We start from the raw sequence: 15,308 nt of genomic DNA, 5'->3' as shown, positions 1-15,308 counted from the left end.
AAAGTTCGAGCCTCAATAAGAGATCCAACCCTTCTAGATGGATTTCCCCTATATTGGACCCCTGAGCCCAGATTCCAAAGTGATAAACGCTTGGAAGATCTATCACCAAAAGATCAAGAGATTTGCCAATTCCTGTTAAGCTTGAAGGTTGTCTTCAACACCTCCTACTTAATATCCAACGAGTACCTTCCCAGTTTCCTGAAGGCTTATATTGGTACTCCTTATTTCCCACTCTTGGTGAAAATAACTCTGCCACCACTTATTAACCATTTACTTATTTTCTTTGCAGGGAGGATGTTATCTAATATCAGCAAGGCGAAGCTAGCCGAGATGGCCAAAAAGATGAAGGCAGCTGCCAACATGCCCAAGGATTATTTAACTCAAAAAAAGAAAGCTCCAGTCACCATTACTCAAGCCCCAACTGAGCTGGACGAGTAAACCACCTTGGGGCTTTTTTTAAAAGAAAAAGGAAAGCAACTCCTCCCCCTACCGAGCATTCTCACTTGGATGGTCGAGCCCCCAATCAGGACTTTGCTCCCTCGGAACGCCAAGCTATGCACTGAGATGTAATTGTCATCCAGGAAGGCGAAGCGGAGAGCTTTAAGAGGAAGGGCTTGTGGGATATGAGCTTCGACGTCCCAACCTACAATGAACACGCCTTCCTGCCCAGCGATGACAAGGATAGGCTCATGGCCCTCGATGAAGGCCACCTGTTTTGCAACACCATGAAGCAGATTGGGCAGGCCTTTGCCATAGGTTGTTTCTAAACCACGAAGTCGGAATCTGCTGAAGATCAAAGGGTCGTGGAGCTTCAGCGAGAGGTAAGACACCTACGGGCCGAGATCAACCGTTTGAACGACTATGCCCGAGCTGAAGCCACATGCCTTGCTGATCTTCATGAAGAAACCAAGTGACTCCTGGCCGAGAAGGCTCAAGAAACTTCAAGCTTAGCAGAAGAGAAGGACAAGCTCTTGTCCAAAATTTAAGAGTAGGAAAATGAGGTAACCCGCCGAGGGGAGGACCTCACTAAGGCTAGGGAATCTTTCAAGTAAGATGCTGCCCAATCCTACCTTGTAGGATTCAAGGGAGCCATCGAACAAGCATCAACGCTCCATCCTGATCTGGACTACTCAGAACTCGGCCCGGGTAAAACCGTGGTCGATGGCCAACTAAGGGATAATGAAATTAAACATTTTATGGTATGTAATATGCTAAACTCTCTTACTATTTGAACACTTTATGATTTTATGTTATCAGTACCTTTGCTTTTTCTCATTTCACGTCTTTGACTTGCTTTGTCATGTATAGTTATTTTGATACCTTTACAAATGCATGCCTTACTCCTTAACTTATCTTAACACACAACATATAATGAGCTTCTGCTAGCTTGAGTATGAGAATAACAACTTTCTTGCCTTATTGCCAATGTCTTTACACAATTACTATCAATACTCATGTGAATACCTTATCACTTATACTAACTCATCTCCACATCCTGAGCGTGAAGTAATAAGTATAACGAAAATCTAACTTACACTACAAGAAAAACATGAAATAGAAACCAATTTTTAGAGACCAAAATAATTAGTTGCAATAGTAACTAAATTAGAGACCATTTTAGAAACTAAACAAAAATTTGGTTTCTAAATTAGTTTCTATTATTGTTAAATAGTTTCTAAATTTGTATCTAATTAGCGACTAAGTTTTTAACTACCAATTATTTAGTTTCTAAATTTGGTCTCTAAAACCTTGGTTGCTAATTAGATACCAATTTAGAAAACTATTTAACAATAATAGAAACTAATTTAGAAACCAATTTTTTTTTTAGTTTATAAAATGGTCTCTAATTTAGTTACTATTGCAACTAATTATTTTGGTCTCTAAAAAATGGTTTCTATTTCATGATTTTCTTGTAGTGTTAGGCAAGACTAAGCATGAAAAATCATGGAATTCCCACTTAACATAGAATTAACCTTTTGATGAATCATAAACCCATAGCTAAACGAGCCTATACTTAATCTCGACTTGCATAACTTTGTTTCACAAACTGGGCCAAAGGCTGCCTATCATGACTTCTCTGAGCCTTGCTTCACAGAGCGCCTGCTCGGATAATCGTACTTGCTTCGAGCTCAACCGCCTTATCCACATATATAATAGAAGGATTCAACTACATATCATTTAATCATTTCACAGAGCGCCAAAACTCAGGTGATCGTTCACACGCCAAGTTAGTCCGACTTACCATGTACCAAATCTAACAAACTCACCACTACAAGGTGCCTGCACGCAGATGACTTGACTCACTTCGGGCTAGGACGTCTTGCCAGGTGTGAATGACTCTACTCATAACAAACCAAATTGCAGAGCGCCTATACTTGGGTAGTCGCTCTCACACCTAGTTAGGTTGTCTTACCTTGCATTGGATGAAACGATTTAGTAATAACAAATCAATCTGCAGAATGCCTATACTCGGGTAGTCATTCTTATACCGAGTTAGGGCGTTTTACCCTACCAAATACTTCCTTTATATTAGTTTTATGCACATGGTGCTTATACTCCGGTAGTCGTACTGACACCGAGCTAGGTCGTCTTATCTGACACTTAGATAACCAATTTATGTGCATGGCACCTATACTTGGGTAGTCGTACTGACACCGAGCTAGGTCGTCTTACCTGACACTAGATAACCAATTTATGAACAAGGCTCCTATACTCGGGTAGTCGTACTGACACTAAGCTAGGTCATCTTATCTGACACTTAGATAACCAATTTACGCGCAGACGCCCATACTCGGGTAGTCGTACTGACACTGAGCTAGGTCATCTTATCTGTCACTTAGATCAAGGGAATCATCAGACAAACTAGTCTCACGGGGTGCCTATGCTTGGATAGTCATACTGACACCAAGCTAGGTCGACTTATGATGTGCTAACTCAAATAAATCAACAAAACTAATGCACTATCTTTCAAGAACAAATTTATCAATAGATGACCTCGTTAAAAAACCTCTTAAAGGGAAAACAAGCATCACCTTAATCATCATATTGTTCAAAAGAAAGCATTAAAACAAAATATCTTAACTGAAGTAAAACTTGAGGTTTGTCACGTTCCACGTTCGAGGAATGGCTCCCTCTTCTAGGGTTTCCAACCTATACGTTCCATTCCCGAGCACCTCAAATACGCAAAACTGGCCAATCCACTTTTGAGATAACTTGTTTTCTAACTGGTAGGGATGGGCCTTTCACATCACCATGTCAGCAACCTTGAACTGTTGAGGTCTCGTCTTGGTCTTTTGCCTCAGCTCCACTCTTCTCTTTAAAGCCTCTGAGTTAATACGAGCATGTTCACGCACCTCATCTAACAAGTCTAGGTTCACCTTCCTTCCTTCGTTAGATTCCTCAACAACGAAGCTCTGGAACCGAGGAGAGTTCTCTTGTATTTCTACTGGTATCATGGCATCTGAACCATATACCAAACTGAAGGGTGTCTCTTTAGTTGTTGACTAAGGGGTGGTGTGATAGGCCCACTGAATTCTGGGAACTTCTTCTAACCAAGTTCCCTTTGCCTTTTCTAGCCTCCTCTTCAACCCTTTCAATAGGACTCTGTTAGTCGATTCAACCTGACCATTCGTCTAAGGGTGTTCTACAGAGGTGAATATCTACTTTATCCCGAGTTCCAAGCATAGCTTACCCAACTGTTGTCTAGTAAATTGGGTTCCATTGTTGGACAATAGGTGCCTCAGAATCCCAAACGACACATAATGTTCTTCCACCCAAAGTGTTGCACCTTGTGAGCAGTTATTTATGTCACTGACTCAACTTTAACCCACATGGTGAAGTATTCAATGGCCACAATGAGATATTTCATCTGGCATATCGCCAAAGGGAAATGACCTAAAATGTTTATTCCCCATGTATGGAAGGGCCATAGGCTATAAATGGACAACAGTTCCTCGGTTGGCGCGTAGCACCAATCAACGTGCTTCTAACATTGCTCACAGCGTTGTGCATATTTCGCATAATCCTCCTTCATGGTCGGGCAATAATACCTATCTTGGATGACCTTCAATGAGAGAACTCGTTCTCCTATGCGAGTACCGTAAATGCCCTCATGGAGCTCGGTCATTATTCGGATGCACTGTGATAGCTGTCGTTTAGCAGTCAAATTGAATATGATTCTAGCGTAGACCTATCTAACGCTAGATAGATTATAGTATAAAAGTGGTCAAATGACCTCAAGTCGTCTCCCAAAAAAATCCAATAGTGAGTCCAGTGAACAAAATTCAAAACTTATCTGCAAGAAATAAGGATTAACAATAACAATAATAATAAAAAGGGGTTGTGATTGCTAAGAAAGAAAATATAAATGATGATATAAAATAGTAAAGAATGCAAGTTGACTCCCAAGTTATTCCACCATTGAATTCCTCACCGGTTCTCTAAAGATTATTCCTTTCTCAATCCTCAAACAGAGCTAACCAAATTGAACATGCATCAATCTTATTCAACTTGAAACTCACCAGTAAAGATTGTGTCTACTGGTTTAATCAATACCCACTTTGTTCCATGCGTATACTCCATGGAAATGCTTATCTCCTCTCTCTTAAATCATGCACCTGATAAGTGTCTAATTTCAGTAATATTTCATATTAAAATATAGGCACTTATGAGGATTTATTACTAATTTACATATAAAATAATCCTTAATTTATGAATTTATACCTTTTTACATTTTTTATGAGCTTTATTTGAATAAGATCATTTTATTCATAAATTTGGTGTTAATTGTAGATTTTTAAGGAGGATTGAAGATTTGGAGTAAAGGAGAATAATTTGAGCTAAAAAGTGAAAGTTGGAAGGTCCCAAAATGGAAAAAGATGCAAAGAAAGATTGAGCATTTTTTATGTTTTATCACTTAACCCATTAGCGCGACATAAGAGTGACCTAACCCTAGAAAACTAGGATAAATAGGGGGCTAGAGGCTCAACCCTAGGTGCTAAATTAAGAGGAAAACACCATATAGTGAATTGTAACCCAATTAGGAGAATGGAAGGTGCTAGAAGTATGCGTGGCTAATTCTACCCTTTGGAATTGGGAGTAATTTGCTCAAACTCTTATGTATTAAGGTGATATCTTATATATTAATATTTAATTCTTGATTGATTATTGGTATTTTTGTTTTACTTTTAAAATTTTGTGACAAATTGAGAATCTTAAATCTAAATGAGAGGTATTTTTAGGGTTCAAAGATAAACAACAATACTTAGCATATTTGAGTGCTAGAGATAGACTTGAAATGTTAATTGCCATTAACGTTTGAGTGTGATTCTAAGTTGTTTTTATAAGTATGCGAGATATCGATATTTAGGAAACATTCTTAAGGATTTTATATGCGAAAGATCAATAAAATGAATTTTCTACGGGCATCAAATTTCATCAAAGAACTTAATATTAACATGCTAATCAAAAGATATGAGAGTGAGAGAGATGAAACTTAATCCCTATTTTTCCAATTGAAGCAACTAATTCTTTGTTTTTTTTCTTATTGATTAGTGCCAACATAACCAACTAAAAACTCTTTTTATTGTTCTATTGTTATATTTAGCGAATATTGTACTCGATAATTCATTGTTCCTTGTGGGATCGATATCCGTCCTTAGGGACAATTATTACTTCTGACAAACGCGGTGCACTTGCTGTAAAAAGTCATCAGCACCTAAGAAATTAATTAGAACAATGTGAACTAACTAAGAAACCAAAGTTTAAGATAAGGAAGACTCTCAATCATGCGTTCAAGTACAACTTCTCACAAAACCAGTTTTTCAGGAGATTAGACTATTAAAACAACTGCTATAGAGAATTAAAAAATGAAACTTTTATTAACCAAAACCTCAGAACTCAATGGGAAATTACAAGAGAATCAACCAAAAAGGTTTAGCCTTCCATGCGGAGGGAAAACAAAAGTATTATAAAGAAGTAAAGAAAACTAGGTCTAGAATGTGTTTGCTCCTCTAAAACGCGATCCAAAAAGCTACTTCTTCCTCCCCTTGAAGTCTCTTTTATAATCTTCTTTCCCTTGCACAAAATCAGATTAAAACACTACACCATTTTTTTACTTTAGGCAACGCTGACATATCAACGGGTAGAAAAGTGTTGCCTAAAGTGAGTATAAGTAACACTTTTTTATTGTTGCCCACTTAGTAAGATTTATTTACCTTTATCTCAAAGTATTTAGGAAAAGCGTTGCCTATTTATTTTAAGCAATATTTTATAAAATGTGGACCAGATTGTGAGTACTTTAAAGAATCCTTTTAAAATTGTAGATATGTTAAATAGTATTTTAGGCAACATTTTTTAAAATGTGGTGTTTAACTAATATTTTAGATAACATTTTTAAAGTGATTAAATAACATATAGGCTTAGTTTTTAAATTGTGATAATTAAGTTTTTAAATTGTGATTAATTAAGTTTTTAAATTGTGATAATTAAGATTCAACTTCGTCACGAACGTACCTTGTCTTTGAGCTGGCATTGAGTGGTCGTCATTGAGCTGACATTGAGTCAGTAAACCCTAAACCTTGTGCCTGCACGGACGAAGACTCTTGCATATACACAAGTCTAAGTTGAAGCCAAAACCAAGATCGCTTTGAAACCCTAAGCTGTTCGCTACGAAGCAGGAGTGGCATTGTGCGAGTAAGGTAAGCTCTTCGTTCTTCAAATTCATTCACCGCAATGACGTTGTCGGAAGCAAATGATGTGAAGAGATAGGTTTAAGTTTTCTTCTTTCCATTTTCGCATGTGGTAGGATTTTTAGTGTCAAAAATAGGATTAAAAATCAATTTTAGGGTTTAGGGATGAACTTCATTGGATTCGATATTTATATTTTGGATTTTTTTTTTAAATGTTTCGTTCAATAGTGTGATGCAGATTTCTTCATTGTGCTATGTTTTGCTTCTCTGTTGGATTTATTTCCTGTATTGTTTGTTCTCTGTTGGATTTATTTCCTGCATTGTTTGTTCTCTGTTGGATTTCCTGCATTTTAGGTTCTCTATTGGATTTTCTGTATTGTTTGTTCTCTGTTGGATTTCCTGCCTTTTAGGTTCTCTGTTGGATTTCCTACACTTTAGGCTCTTTGTTGGATTTTCTGCATTTTAGGTTCTCTGTTGGATTTCCTAATTTATATTTTAGGTTCTGCACATTGCTTTCTTCTTTTACCATTTCTTGAATGTTTTGGAAAAGTTTCGCTACTTAGTAGAAAACAAAAACACAATTGCACAAAAAAAATAGTTCATGCATAGTAAGTAACTTGGTAAGTATACAAGATCATTAAATTTGGCAATTTCACAAGTTGACTAATCAAATCCTTGTTTCAAAATTCCATAAATTCCTATATTGTTTTAGGGTAAGAGATAAGCACGCAAGCAATTTATAATGGTTCACTCTTACACCAAGAGCTACATCTAGTCCTCGGAAACCAGTGGGTATTCCACTATGCAATCAAAACCAGATTGCAAACACCACACAACAAAGTAGTGACCTTGAACCCCTCAAGAAACACACTACCTTTGGCAAACCACACCAAGAGTGTTGATCTTGAACCCCTCAAGAACACACAACACTCCTTGGCAACACAACTACAGAAATACAATAATCAAGGAAGAAGGGAATAGAATACACCTGGGTATTACAAAGCTTAAAGTTCAGAATTACAACCCAATCCTATTCCACACACTTAAGAATGATCCAAAGCTCTTTCAAATCTTGGAAAAACTGATTTGATAAACTCTTTATGTTACTCCAAGATTAGGAGCGTAAATCCACCTTTATATAGACCCACCAAGTGGTCAAAAGCATTTAATAAATGAGCCAAGTTAGTTAGGATCATTTAAAACATATTAAAACCGCTTAACAAAATTCTGTTAAGGTTTGCAGGAAAACAATCGGTTGTTTTGTCGAAACAATCGATTGTTTTGGTTTGACAGCAAAGTCAACCAAGTTTTTCAAAAACTGCTAAGGTAAAACAACCTGTTGAAATTTTGACAGCTTTTTAGAAAACACATCTTTTCAAAAGGTTAAAGATTCAAATGAACTTGGATCAACTTAATGAGTGAATTAACAAGTTTCAAACAACTAGACAACACACACACCCAGCAGCAAGGTCTTCAAGCTTTCCTCTTGGATTTGGAGATATTAAAACATCTTGTTCAACATCTTGGACTATAGTTAAGGGAAAAAAAAACTTTTATTTTATAACTTACTAAAGCATTTGTATCAAACTAAAAGGACACAGACAACCTAAGTGGCTTATAATATTGCACAATAGTTTCCCAGTTTCTCTACATAGATCACATAACATCATTCAGCTTCTCTGTTTTTAAAATGGAGACTAGTCAACTTGATTAGTGCATAAATCAACAAGAAAAAGAACAAGATGGGTTTTAGGAGAATTACAAGAAACTTGATGAGAAACAATAACCTCTGCATTCAAAATAATTCTTTGTTTTCTTTTTTTAATATTTCATGGACTCAGATTTTAGGAATTATTTACTTTTTCAAGTGTATTTCTTTTTAATTATAATTGTAGCTTGGACTTGTTAATAGGACCTCAATTGAATACATTCAATCAAGGTGAATATTATAAGCTAATCAATTGTGAATATTCAAATTTATCATAATTTAATCAGTTGGTTGGTATTTGTTTTTTTGCAATTGGTGCCTGCAGAGGTATAAACTTAGTAGAAATGCATAAGAGGAAAATTTACATGCCCCATTATATTCTGTGGACTTAGTAGAAATTTTCTTTTTTTCCAATCAATTGTTTAAAGATTAATCTATACTTATTATTGTATCTGATTTTCATACCAAAACAATTATGGATGATGTGCGTCAAGTATTGTGTTTTTTAAAAGCAAAGAGACAATAAGATCACCAAAATTGATAATCATACAGTGTTGTAGCTAAGTTGTAATTTCTTAGTAGCAGAGAAACTGTATCAACTTTCTTATTATTAAAAATGAGAGAGAATGAAAAAACAAGAGCACTGTATGAGCATGCCCATAGATAAGATAGTCATTCTGCAACTTATGAAAAATCCATCTATTCCTAGCAGTTTTGTCTGTTGATTGTTATCTTATTGTTATGTGAGAACTCAGGTACCCAATAATTTTGAATTTGGAATTCCTTAACAAGTAGACATATATATTTATAATAGTTTTTTATAAGAGAATTAAGAACCATAATTAAGTATTATGATAGTTTTTTTTTTATAATTTTGATTAGGAGAATTTATTGTATCTAATTATTGGAATTGTCAACGTAAATGACAGCACAAATATTAGTTCCAACATAAATGACAGATTCTCGCATATATTAGTCTAATAATAGTTTTTTATATTGATTGATGAGCATTAGGAAGGCATTAATTTGGAATCAAATTTTTGAACACCCATCATAATCTTCAAAACAAAGACTAATGTAGCTAGCTCAATTCACATTCTACTATGCTAATTTGAGCCTTTCATTTTGCATATAATATCTTATACTCTTCTATAATCTCTCCCATCCCATTAATAATTTATTGTTTATTCTGTGATTGTTGTTCCATATATTCTGTCTAATAAATTCCTATTCATCTCATTTTACTTTTTATAGATTATAATTTTTAAGTCTAGTAAGTCTAGTCTTATCTTCAACCATCCTAGCTATTGTTATTTTATTTTTACTTCAATATATTATAATTTTTAAGTCTAGTAAGATTACTTTTAATTTTTACTTCAATAATTATATATATATATATGTATATTTTTAATCCCAGAAACTACGTACTAAAATATTGTACTACTCCTAAAAGGATAAAATTTATTTTAATGTTATTTTAATAAAAATAAATTTTGTTTATAGTTTACACGTGTGAAAGGCTGGACCACTTCCCGTAATAGTGTCAAAGATTTTATAAAAGGAAGGTAGAGGGAAGAAGAATACCCTCCAGGTTTATCTTTTATTTTCTATATTTAATATGCCCCTTTTTATTTCTTCCCTTTTAGGTGAATTTGGCTGATGGACTGAAGTTGTATGAAGATTAATTTGATAGCATCGAAGTTGGGGATTTTGATCAAGTCGTGCCAATTCGGCACGACTTCATATGCACAAATCGTCCCAATTAGACATGACTCTTCATATTTTTATTTTTTTTTATTGTTTATATATTGGTAGTAAGTTATGTAATGTTAAAAATTAATTTTGATACATAATTTTCTAAGAGTGTTAGTTTTAAGGAACAAAAAATTGGATAATCGTGTATGGATCATATTTGGATAATCAGCTTATTCAAACTTTGAGCCATTAACTCCTGAGGACATTGTCCCCGGACATGTTTTCCCACTAGCCAAAAAGTATATTTTGATATTTAATGTCTCATGTATGCAAACTTTTAACATTATATAACTTACTACCCAATATATAAACAATAATTTTTTTTAAAAAAATAAATAAAAATATGACGTGGCAGAAGTCGTGCCAAGTTGGCACGACTTCAGTATGACAGGGCAGAAGTCGTGTCAAGTTGGCACGACTTCAGTATGACATGGGAGAGTCGTGTCAAATTGGAACGATTTGTGCATATGAAGTCGTGCCGAATTGGCACGACTTGCCTAAATTTATAATTTTTTTAAACGGACTCCATTTTGATAAAAAATAAAATAAAATAACCACACGGTGAAAAACCCTACCGAAGTTTCAAACCTTATTTCATAGGTGAATGATATAAAAACTTCTAAAAAAAAGTGACAGTTATAAGGTAAATGTACTTGACTATTATTTTTTTTTTTAGTAGGACTTTATTGATAGCAAATAACTATGGCAATTTGCACAACAGGTTCCTTTGTCCATATTCTTGAGGTTGGAAGTTTCTCTAAGAAAATGTGATTGACTTGTATATATTTTGTCTTTTTCTCATTAAAATACTTGAATAGTCTATTGTTATGTGACTATCACCTTTTTATATATTTTTTTTTCAAGTTTTAAAGAACTGCAACATGTGTGCATATACTTATATTATAATATCATAAGTGAAATAAAAATAAATTATGTATAAAAATAAGTTATACATATTAATAATTTAAAATATGATTTATACTAATTAGTAATTAGTGATAATAAATTTCTTTACCAAACTTATGATAATAATAAGGGTTACTGAAAATTGATTTATCTTTAAATACTTAAGTAAAGAAATTTAATTGAATTTGTGTTTACATTTCTAGCTCAAAGTGTCCGGTTGGACTATTTAAGTTTTAAGTTATTGTATTTTAATATTTTTTAGTAAGTATCATTTTAATTAGGATTCAAAATGTGAGATGATTGGAAATCACTTTTAAGTTAATTCAGTATTAAAACAGAATTAAGTAAAAACTTGAATAAGTATATTTAATTAAATAAGAGTTTTTGTTTGAAACTTTCAATCTCATTTCTAATAAATTTTATTTTAATTAATCTCCATTATCTTTATTTTAAAATTAATATTCATCTTATATCTTTATTTCAATTCCTTTTTATACAAAATTTTTACGTAACGAAATAGACACATATATAAAGTATTAAAATAGTTTTTATATAAGAGAATTAAGAATTATAATTTTAAATTGCAGATTTATCTCCTATGTGTCAGCTGCATATTTTGGAATTACAATCTCAATTTACACAATATTTCTTGCATATAATTTGTGTACATTATTAATAGTTAATTCTTAGGCAACTAATTAGGAGAATTTCTTGCATATAACAAGGTTTAGTAGAGAATATATAGAGGGTCTTGAGTCATTTTTAGATTTTGCTTACACTAGAGGAAGACCTCAAGGACGTGAGATTTTATGTCCATGCGTTGATTGTAGAAACTGTGTTTGGGCAAGAAGACATGTGGTTTATGATCATTTAATAGCCACGGGCTTTCTAAAAGGATATAATGTTTGGATTCACCATGGAGAAGAAATACCTTCGACTACCGAAAGTGATGATGACATGATAGATAATGAAGATTCACAAGATGATATTTATGGCTTATTGTATGACACATAGAAATGTGGTAGAAGCAAAAGTAGGCAAAAAGGGTCCTAACGATGAAGCTAGAAAGTTCTACCATTTGATTAATGATGCAAATCAAGAACTCTACCCTGGGTGTAAAAACTTCCCCACTTTATCTTTCATCATTCGATTGTATTTATTGAAATGTCTTCATGGTTGGAGCAATTCTTCATTCACTGATCTCCTACAATTACTAAAAGAGGTTATGCCTAGTTTGAATATTCCTGATTCTTTTAACAAAACAAAGACTATGATTGGTGATCTAGGCCTTGATTATAAAAAGATTCATGCTTGTCCAAAAGATTGCATGTTATTTTGGCAAGAGAATGAGGGTCTAGATGTTTGCAGTATATGTAAATCTTCACGATGGAAGGAATTTCCAAATGTCAATTATGAGGTTGAACAACCAAAATATGAGCATAAAGTTCCTGCCAAAGTATTGCGACACTTTCCATTGATTCTTAGACTTCAAAGACTATTTATGTGTTCAAAGAATGTTGAGTCCATGAGATGGCATGAAGAAGAACGATCGAAGGATGGGAAAATGAGACATCCCGCTGATGGTGAAGCTTAGAAGAACTTTGATAGTCTTCATGAAGATTTTTCTACTGATTCGCGATTCGCGCAATGTAAGACTTGGTCTGGCTAGTGATGGATTTAATCCATTTATGACCATGAGCATATCACATAGCACGTGGCCTGTGATGATGGTGTACAACTTTCCACCTTGGTTGTGCATGAAACCTGAATATACAATGTTATCATTGTTGATTCCTGGACCACAATCACTAGGAAATGATATTGATGTGTACCTTCAACTGTTGATTTAGGAGTTAAAAGATTTATGGGAGTTTGGAGTAGAAACATATGATGCTTCAGAAAATGAAACATTTTTAATGCGTGTCGCTCTTCTATGGACTATCAGTGACTACCCTAGGTATGCGATGTTGTCAGGTTGGAGCACCAAAGGAAGATTAGCTTGTGCATATTGTAATTATGACACTAATTCATCTTACTTGAAACATAGCCATAAAATGTGCTATATGAAGCATCATGTGTTTTTACCAACGAGCCATCCTTGGAGATCTAATAAGAAGTCTTTTAATGGAAAAAAAGAATTTGGATCTACACCACACATGTTAGAAGGGCCAGAAATCATAGAAATGTTAAAAGATTTCATCAATGAATTCGGAAAGAATGCAAAAAAGACAAGTGATGGTCCATGGAAAAAGAGATCAATCTTTTTTGAGTTGCCTTATTGGGCAACAAATAGATTACGTCACAATTTGGACGTCATGCATATTGAGAAAAACATATGTGATAGTATTGTGGGCACTCTTTTGGATATTCAAGGGAAGACAAAAGATCATGTTAATGCTCGTTATGATTTGCAAAATATGGGAATAAGAAAGGATCTTCATCCAACGGAGATTGATAAAGGCCGAGTACAATTTTCAGCAGCCTATTTTTCAATGAATGCTAATGAGAAATCTATCTTTTGTGGTGTTTTTAAGGCTGCCAAATTACCAGATGGAAGTGCATCAAATATTTCAAAGTGTGTGCATGTTAATAACAAGAAAATATATGGTTATAAGAGTCATGATGCACATTTCATGTTGCATTACTTACTACCAGTGGCAATAAGAAGCATTATGCCTGATACAGTGGCTGATCCTCTAATTCGATTTGGGTCATTCTTTCACTCTATATGTGAAAAGGTTATACAAGTGCATGATATGGATTACTTGGAAGCAGAAGTAGTACAAATACTTTGTCAATTAGAGATGATTTTTCCACCTAGTTTTTTTGACATAATGCTTCACTTACCTATTCATTTGCCGAATGAAGTGAGATTAGGTGGCCCCGTTCAATTTCGATGGATGTACCCCATTGAAAGATATTTATGCAGACTGAAGAATTATGTTTGAAATAAAGCTTACCCAGAAGGTTCTATTGCTGAAGGGTATTTAGCAGAAGAGGCTTTGACTTTTTGCTCAAGATATTTGCATGGAGGTGTAGAAACAAGGTTAAACAGAGAACACCACAATTATAATCACAATGATGTATGTGAAATAGATGCAATTGATTATATCTCAAGTCTTGGTCGCCCTATAGGAGGGAAAACTAATGGTAAACCATTTTCTATAGATTTCACATCGAAATCTCAAGCTCATCGATACCTCTTATTCAATTGTGATGCAATTGACATATACAATAGGTATGATAATAATTTCCTATTGTTTATATCTTGTTATATAAACTTGTTATGTAGTTTTAACCAATAATATATCGATGCCTTTGCAGAGAGTTTGATGAGAGTGTTAATAGGGGCACTAAAAGAGGAAAGTGGGTGAAGGCCAAAACCCAAAGTCGAGAATTTAGTGAATGGTTCAAAACTCGAGCCTCGAAAGATGACGTGATAATCTTCTATTTTAAGTACTAGATACTTAAAATAGGTAATAATTTTGTTACCTTTAACTGCTTACTACTACTACTATTGTCTTATATATTTGTTTTTCCAATACTAAATGTGGACATATCATTACACTTTTGCATACTTTTTAGAATTCTTGCTATCTAGTGTTATCTAGTCGTTTTGCTATTTGCAACAAACTTATAGTATTATTTCTTGGCAGGCTTGTACCAATTCTTTCTTTAATCATTCGTTGGCTTCAACTATTCAAACAACAAGGGAGAATATCTCATATTCACTATTCAGAGGTGAACTTCTGCTTTAACGTATCTTTGAGTTATGAGTTATTTATGATACACAAGTTATAATGAAGGTTATATTTGTCACTTTTAGTATCTATCATTGACGCATCACTCACAATTTTGTGTTCTTGTTTTAGTCAATGGGAAAGGAAGTAGATTCAAGTAAGGAATTGCTTAGGAGGTTCCATGTCAAACGTGAAAAAGGAAGCATTGTTGAGACAACTAGGGAACCTATGATTGTTTCTAATGGACAATTTAATTTGTCAAATTATCAAGTGGGATGCCAAAATAATAAGACCCCAATACAAGCCATTAATGATTCAAGAGCCAAGATACAAGCCATTACACGATCTTTTATTCAAGTTCGTGCCAAAAATCAAGGAAAAAAATGGTAATAACAAAAGAAGAAACAAGTAAATGAAGGCTTGAAAACATTGAAGTTGCCTTACTTGAACTTGCCAATTCAAATGCCAAACAACTATCCAAAGAAAGGATACAAAGAGAGATTAGTTATA

General features: G+C 34.0%; 1 pseudogene; it reads left to right on the top strand.

The window, feature by feature from the left end:
• Positions 1 to 623: 623 nt before the first annotated feature.
• On the top strand, positions 624 to 15,188 carry LOC150026300 (uncharacterized; annotated as a pseudogene).
• Positions 15,189 to 15,308: the final 120 nt, after the last annotated feature.

The sequence above is a fragment of the Phaseolus vulgaris genome, chromosome 6 (assembly GCF_051622355.1).
Source record: "Phaseolus vulgaris cultivar YP4 chromosome 6, ASM5162235v1, whole genome shotgun sequence".
Classification (NCBI taxonomy): Eukaryota; Viridiplantae; Streptophyta; class Magnoliopsida; order Fabales; family Fabaceae; genus Phaseolus; species Phaseolus vulgaris.
Note: the sequence above shows the minus strand (reverse complement) of the source record. Positions and strands in the feature narration are given on the sequence as shown.